This window comes from Eutrema salsugineum, unplaced genomic scaffold, assembly GCF_000478725.1.
Source record: "Eutrema salsugineum unplaced genomic scaffold, Eutsalg1_0 scaffold_1, whole genome shotgun sequence".
NCBI classification, from domain to species: domain Eukaryota; kingdom Viridiplantae; phylum Streptophyta; class Magnoliopsida; order Brassicales; family Brassicaceae; genus Eutrema; species Eutrema salsugineum.
The window spans coordinates 11,988,361-11,996,982 of record NW_006256909.1 but is presented as its reverse complement, the minus strand read 5'-3'; the positions used below and the strand labels follow the sequence as shown (position 1 = coordinate 11,996,982).

General features: G+C 40.1%; 1 non-coding gene across 1 annotated transcript; it reads right to left on the bottom strand.

Annotated features, from left to right (window-relative positions):
* Positions 1 to 8,184: 8,184 nt before the first annotated feature.
* On the bottom strand, positions 8,185 to 8,292 carry LOC112082552. The gene has a single exon (XR_002897219.1). It is a non-coding gene; the product is annotated as a small nucleolar RNA R71 (small nucleolar RNA).
* Between the last annotated feature and the right edge of the window lie 330 nt (positions 8,293 to 8,622).

Below are 8,622 nucleotides of genomic sequence, written 5' to 3'. Positions count from 1 at the left end.
TACCATATAAAGTAATGTGGCATAAATCCTCTATCAACCACATCTTCGTGATAGTGATAAATTTTCTATTCATGCATTTAGGACAAGGACAATACATCATACGACTGGTAATCGTCTTTGGAAGTTTTTCTGCCTCATGCATGAATCCTTCTACCCCTTCACTGAATTCATGGTCTGCACTCCCGCTGAATCAATACGATTGTACATCCACTTCCGAATTTTGTATATGGACGACATTTCATATATTTATTCACTATCAACTACTATTAATTAAGAGAAGTGAATATTTTTAAAACTTAAATTTGTTCCCAAGTCATCAATCTAATCTTTTCACTACAAGAAAAACGAGTATTAATAGCACTACAGAATAACAGTTTATGTGTATCTGCTATTGTTGACTCATAACCAACTTTTTTATAGCGTTTTTGAAAAGGTAAACGCTATAATATGTTGGACGGGAAAAAATAATGTGCTTACACTTAATTTTTCGTTCTTCAGTTCATCTATAATAGCACATAAACGTTATAATAGAGTTAACCCCAATTCAAATTTTCATTACCCGCCTAAGTAAAAAATAAATTGAACCAAATTAATTAATTTTATGGGAAAAAATTGATCTCTCAGCCCAGGAAAAATTTGGTCGACTAATACTTGGGTTATTCTGAAAAAAATACCCTCTTGCTTTTCCTTTTCACTTTTTCATTCTCGACCTCTCTTCTTCTCTCAGTCTCGATCCGCAGGCCGCATCAGCAATTTTCTGGGCAAAGGCCGATGTCCCTCCGCCTGGTGGTTTGATGAGAGACACTCTTCCATCTCATGGGATGCAAGAATCGCCTCTGCTTCGCCCTGGAATGCCTCCTCCTCCTGGAGATTTTGTTTCACTGCGTCCCGGCATGCCGCCACCGCCTAAACCTCATAACCAGCAGCAGTAATTAGGTTTGCGATTGTAAAGGAAATAAGTGTGTAAAGCTTGCAAGTAAAGAAAAGACACAAAATTTGTTAACCGAGTTCCCGGCCTCAAACCGGTACGTCTCGGGGGAGATCTCTTGCTCCCAAAGCTTCACTATCTCAAAGAGGTTACACACACCACTAACAAGTGATGTTAACTCTGGTTTTACAGGTACACACACTTCCCAAACAACAAGGATCAAAGACACAACAAAGAAAGAACAAGAAACCCCTTGAGACCCTTGATTTCTTTGTTTCTCTAGAACTGTCTCTCGTTGTATGTCCCTTCATCTTCTTCTTACCTTGATCCTTTATAAGAAGCAATACAGGTGATAATAAATGGGCCAAACAACCATTCCCAAGCCTTGTTCTCTCATCACCATGTCCATTTTCGTCTGGCCCATTAAAGACCCACCTGTGTGTTTTGTCAAACCAACATCAGCCCAACAACAATCTCCACCTTTTGACTAACACACCACATCGACGAAATCCACCTGCAAAACTAGTCTTCCTCTTTCCTCTTCGCGTGAAGCCACCGTTCACCACATCGCCACCGCTGTCGGCGATCTGCTCCCACTCCGGTAAACTTCTCTGTCTCCGCTGGCCCTCATCACTGTCCTTACCAGCATCTGTTTCTGGAAATCTGAGACATCATCCTTGTCTCTTTCCAGACAGCTTCGTCGTCTTCTCCGACGAGATTAACTCCACCTGAGACCTTCATCTGTTCCAACTGTGTTTCCTCTTGAAACTCTTGTGTCAGATACTCCACCTGAAACCAGTGATTTCTTTTACACCGATTCAGGTCTCTACAGGTAACCCCATCTCCAATTAAATTCCTTGCTCAATTCTGACCCTTGAGCATTACTCACAGAAACTAACCACTTTTTTTTTGTTCCGTGAGGTGTATGGAGTTACCTGTAGCCACTTCTCCTCTTCAGCAGATGTTGAGAAGCTCACAGCAAAGCTGGAACTTCTGGCCAAGTACGGTCTTAGTTAGAAAATCTGCTGGGTTTGCTGCTGTGTGGATTTTGTGTAGAACAACACTGCCTTCTGACACAATATCTCTGATGAAATGAAATTTGACATCTATATGCTTTGTTCTTTCATGGTGAACTGAATTCTTTGCTAGGGCTAGAGCACTTTGAGAATCACAGTGAACCACCACTTTCTCTTGTTTAAAACCCAACTCTGAACACAAACCCTTTAACCAAATGGCTTCTTTAACTGCTTCGGCGAGAGCCATGTACTCTGCCTCTGTAGTGGATAAAGCCACAACTGACTGCAAACTTGACTTCCATGAAATTGTGTTACCACCGACCTTAAACACAAAACCAGTGACTGATCTTCTTTTATCTAGGTCTGTTGCATAATCTGAGTCTGAAAAACCTTCAACGCAGAAACTAGACCCCTTCTTAAAAGTCAAGTTTTGAGTGTATGATCCCTTTAAATACCTTAACACCCAATTCACGGCTGACCAATGATCTCTCCCTGGGCTTGTCATAAACCTGCTAATTAAACCAACTGCAAATGCTAAATCTGGCCTTGAACCAACCATTGCATACATTAAACTTCCCACAGCACTTGCATAAGGAATTTTTTCCATGTGTTCAGCCTCTGATTTCTTTTCCTCCTCTGACAAACTTCTGAGTTTGAAGTGAGCTGCCGTTGGTGTAATTACTGGTCTTGCTTCAAACATTCCAAATGATTTCAATACCTTTTCCAAGTAATTTCCCTGAGATAAAATTAGCTCTCCTTTTTCTCTATCTCTTAAGATATCCATTCCCAGAATTCTTGAGGCTTTTCCCATATCTTTCATTTCAAACTCATTACTCAGCTTGTCTTTGAGCTTCTTAATAGCACTCATGCTTCCTGATGCTATCAACATATCATCTACATAAATCAACAAGTAGATAGCCTGAGCAGTCTTTGTGTCTTTCATGTAGACACATGGATCATAACTGCTTCTTTCAAACTTCTGCTCTTTCATAAACCCATCAAACTGTTGATTCCAGAGTCTGGGAGACTGTTTTAACCCGTACAGGGACTTTCTCAACAAACAGACCTTGTTCTCATTTCCCCTTTGAATAAATCCTTCCGGTTGACTCATCAGAATCCTCTCCTCTAGATTCCCATGCAAAAATGCTGTTTTAACGTCCATTTGCTCTAATTCATAGTCCATGTTAACCACAAGTGATAACATCAGTCGGATGGACACATGCTTGACCACCAGAGAAAACACTTCATTATAATCTATGCCTTCTTGCTGCAAATACCCTTTGGCAACCAACCTGGCCTTATATCTTTGTTTTTCCACTCCTGGTATGCCTGGTTTTAACTTAAAGATCCATTTACATCCCACCAGCTTCTGTTTTTCCGGTTTTTCAATTAGATCCCAAGTCTGACTCCTTTTATGAGAATCCATTTCCTCCTTCATTGCATTCTCCCAATACTTCCTCTTTGAGCTCTTCATAGCTTCTTCATAAGACTTAGGTTCATCTGTGTCTAAGTCTTCAAATCTGCATCTTCAAATCTTGATGGTGGTCTAATATTGGTCCTCCTTGTCCTGTCTCTGGCAAGCAAATAATCATCTAGAGACTGTTCATTTCCAGATCCAACACCTCCTTCATCTGATTCTGAACTTTCTGAACTCTCTGAAATTTCTGGGCTTCCTTGGCTTTCTGAACTCTCGGATGATGTTTCTCCATCTTGAGAAGATGAGGCTTCTATGTTTGAATAACCTGTAGAAGGACCTCTGATAAGATCACGGCTGAAAGATACCCTTTTAACAGCTTTTCTCAACTTCTTTGCTTCTTTATCAGCTTCTTCTGCACTTCCATCTACATTATTCCGAGAATTCTTGTACAGCTCACTCTCGTTAAACACCACATTCCTACTTGTAGTGCACCTCTTCTCATCTGGCAACCAAACTCTGTAACCTTTGATGCCAAATGGATATCCCATGAATACACCTTTAACTGCTCTTGGACTTGTTTTACCTTGAGTGACATGAACAAATGCCGAGCAACCAAATCTTCTAAGATGACTCAAATCTGGTTTTGAACCAGTCCACATTTCTTCTGGCAGCTTGAAACCAATGGATGAATTTGGCGTTCTGTTTATCAAATAGACTGTTGTAGAAGTAGCTTCAGCCCAAAACTCTTGACCCAATCCTGTCTCAGCAAGCATACTTCTAACTTTGTCCATAATGGTCTTATTCATCCTCTCTGATACACCATTTTGCTGTGGTGTATAGGTGCATGTCCTGTGCTTCTTAATTCCTGCCTCTTTGCACAAGTTGTCAAACTGTGTATTGCAGAATTCAAGACCATTATCAGTCCTTAGGTATTTTATCTTCTTATTCATCTGATTTTCAACCGCCTGTTTCCATTCTCTGAACTTGTGAAATGCTTCATCCTTGGTCTTCAGAAAATAAACCCAAACTTTTCTTGAAAAATCATCAATGAAGCTCACAAAGTATTTACACCCACCAAGACTTTCTGGGGTAGAAGGAGAACCCCAAAGATCAGAATGTATATAATCCAGTATCCCTCCTGTGTTGTGTCGGCCAGTTTGAAAACCTTGCTTGTGAGATTTTCCAAGTACACAACTCTCACAAAATTCTAGCTTGTCTACTTCATTCCTTGGCAAATAACCTTCTTTGACTAGAATATCCATGTTTTTCCAACTCATATGCCCTAGCCTTGAATGCCAAATAGTTGCCATGTCAACATCAGATCTGGCCACCGTAACTTCTCCTTTTACTACTTTCCTTTGAAGATAGTACAAGCCGTCTTGATACACTCCAGAAATTACCTTCTGTCCATCCTTGTAGAAAATGACTGCAAAATCTTTTCCTTCATATTTACAGCCGCTCTTCTCTAACTGCCCATATGAGATCAGATTCTTTCCCATTGTAGGTATGTATCTGACATCTGTCAATATGACCACCGAACCATCTGGATTTACAATCCTAATCTTACCAATCCCTTTTACTTCATTATGAGTAAGATTACCCATCAAGACCTTCCCACCATCATACTCTTGCAGATCAAATAGTGAATTCTTGTCTGGTGTAATATGAAAACTACACCCAGAATCCATTATCCACTCATCCTTAGTGTCTTGGAGACTCACCGTGAGTACAAGTGGCTGTTTTGGTTCTGTTGCAATGTTTGCTGAACTTGTAGGTTTATTTGATGACTTCTCTGGACATTCTCTCTTCCAGTGTCCTTCTTTCCCACAGATAAAACAGCCCTTGTTGTGCTTGTTGTACTTTGGCCTTGACTTTGACCTGCCTCTGCTTTTAGATCTTCCTTTCCACGGTCTGCCATTTCCCCTGCCAAACTTCTTCTCTGATCTGCCTCTTGATTCAACATATAGTCCATCACCTTGAGATTTTGACAGCCTTCCATTCTCAGTCAACTCTCTCTCTTTAGATTTAGCAGCTCCTATGACTTCATTTAATTTCAAGGTATCTCTGCCATACTTGAGTGTTTCTTTGAGTTGATCATACCTGTCAGACAATGAACTCAGCAACAGTATGGCTTGGACTTCTTCTGTTATCTCTACACCAATTTTGTTAAGATCTGCGACCAACTTGAGAAAATCATCCACATTCTGATCTATACTTTTAGAGTCAGTCATCTTGTAAGTATAGAACTTGAGCTGTAGGTAGATCCTGTTAGGTAAAGAGGACTCCATATATAGCTTGTTCAGTGTAGACCACATGGCTGCAGCTGTTTCACAGTGTGTGATTTTCCTTAGTACTTGATTCCCCACATTTAGTACTATGATATCCTTTGCTTTCTCTGATTTTTCAAACTTTACAGGGTCCAAGTTTGAAGGCGGATAAGAACTTTCAGCTGTTACCTGAGAATCTCTCGCAGTTACATCTCCTGCTTCGGCGGTGGGTGGATCATTCAACAGCTTCTCATCGTTTAAGATCCCCTTCAGTCCTAGAACCCCAAAGTGAACCAATGATAACACCGTATTTTGACCATTTTTATGGATCATAATAATGTCTTATGCAGGTGTTTTAACTCTGTTTTCAATGGTTTTTAAATTGTTTTCAATGTTTTAGAGTTTCAAAAGACTTTACAGGAAACTTGGGCAAAAGATATGCAATTTGGAACAAATGAGCAATTTTGGATAAATGCAGACCGTCAGAAGTATGACAAGCGATGAAGACCTTCTCACCGTCTGATCACCCCCAAAATTTGAGACAACATAGAGGATCCAACCAGCTTTCTAATGCACTTGGTTTGGAGACAATCCAACGGTTAGATCTTCAGATACTTCCGATGCAAGAATGACAGAAAATGTAGTTCCGGAAGAGAGCAAGTGCCGGGACCGCGGCAAACACCCATTTTCCCGCGGGTAGAGCCACCGCGACCGCGGAACTTGGTCGTTCACTTTCCCGACGACTTAATTAAATCCCAGATCAATTCCTTTCGTTATTTTTGAAGTCCTAAGTGTCCAGAACCACCCCAGAAGCTATAAATACCCCCTTTAGGTCATTCCAAAAGGTGTGGAGACGACATAAGATAGAAAGAGAGAGAGATTTCGTGTGAGTGCTTCACAAACCCTAGGTGGCCGCCGCCTTTGAAGGAGGAGCCGTCGAGGAGAGCATCATCGTGCCTCCATCTGCGATTCAGTTCTTCGTTTTTCTTCCCTCTTTTCTTTAGTTTCCTGCACTTTCAATTTCGTTTATGATGCTTTGTTACAATATGTTTGAGTAGTTACCCAGTTGGGTTTAAAGGGATTGTTCAAAGGGAATTTCATGTGTCTTTGCTTATGAATCGATAGATTTAGGATTTATAATCTTCTAGATGTTCTTCGTTTGCCTTTAATCTTACTGCATGATTTTTTGCTGGCCACTTAGAAGCCGATCTGATATGATATGTTGAGAAAGCTTTCATTGATTGTCTGAACTAGGGTGAAACGAGCAATTCTTCTATAGGAGTAATTGAGTTGTGAATATTGATGAGTCTTGTCCTGCTATTGCATCTTCTCCCTTCCAGAATCAGAGTGGAAACCTACTGATTAGGGTAGCGAGAGATAGTTGTTTAGTACTGCGAAAGTAGGCTATTCATAGTTCCGTGCCTCGAGTTCTAGAACATACGTATTTGATTACCTTTATCATATGTTTAAAAATCGACATAGCTTAGTCCATGAACCCCTGCGAAACCCCTTGAGCCCCAACGTCTGTCTTTTATTGCTTACAACCTTCAATTTCATCTGCTTTTTAATCGCTATTTATCTGCTTTTCATTCGCTTTTACTTGCTCCAATTCGCCTCTTGTTTAAATCGCTTACTACTTGCTTTTGTTTGCTTTCGTTTTTGTCAATTGCTTTTACTTTCTTTGCTTTCTAGTTTAGATTTAGTGACAACCAAAAACCCAAAACCAAAACCAAAACCAAAACCTTTTAGTTCTAATCTGATTTAAGCGTTGCAGTGAATTCGTACTGAAACAACTAACTCTCTGTGGATCGATACCCTAAGTACTACAGCGCACATCTGTGCACTTGCAGACATTTAGGGGTTATAAATTTAAAACCTGAAGCTTAGTAAAACGAAAACAACAAACCCCGTTTACAACTCGCATCAAGTTTTTGGCGCCATTGCCGGGGACTAAAATTTGTTTCGTTGCGAATCCCAGCTTAAATCCATTAGAACACTTGTTTATTTTTACTTTTTCTTTTGAATTTTTCAGGTTTCTCTGAGATGAGAGACCGGGAACATGTTCCCGGAACTCTTGGTGATCCACCAAATCTTGTGGATGGTGATCAATCGACGATGATGACCTGACTGATGACGAGCTTGAAGAACCGATCTATGATGACAATGAGCTGATCGGATCGGTCAAACACAAAGATGATGATGAACTGATTGGAAGTTTCGATTCACTCGAAAAGTTCATGGGAGATCGAAGAGCTATTCAACCAGCCTTACCTGAGGATGGCAAAACCGAAATTAAGGTACCCCATATCCATTTAGTTCAACAAATCAATTCTCTGGTTATTCATTCGAAAACCCGATAGACCATATCAAGACTTTCGAAGAATTATGTGCAACCATTACAGCAAATGGGGATTACCACAAGTGTAGTCTTTTCCCATTCTCTCTTAGAGATAAGGCCAGCAAATGGCTAAAATCTTTGCCACCTGCTTCACTAAAAACGTGGGCAGCGTGTAAAACTGCTTTCCTAAATCGTTTTTACACTAGAAATCTTGCAAATCTCTTAAGAAAAAAGATAAGAACTTTTAAGCAAAAAGAAGATGAAGATCTTTTAGATACTTGGGAAAGATTTAGGGAAAACCAAAGAGATTGTCCACACCATGGATATGCCGAGGAATACCTGCTAAGTATTTTCTATCACGGTATAACTCCAGAGTTACGATACTCTTTTGATATAGCAAGTAATGGAGATTTCACAACTAGATCTGTAGAAGATGCTCACGTTTTCATTAAAAATTTAGGAAACAGCATCCAAAATCAAGTAACCTTTGGTAATTCTGCACTTCCTGAGAAGAAAGAAGAAATTTCAGAAGTTATAAAGTGTCTCCGTCACATAATGAGTCATCTTGGATTGCAACAACCAAATAGGGTACACAATACGTGTAACTTTGATGGTTGGGACAACCCAATGGATTCTTATGATCAAGGGATGATGAA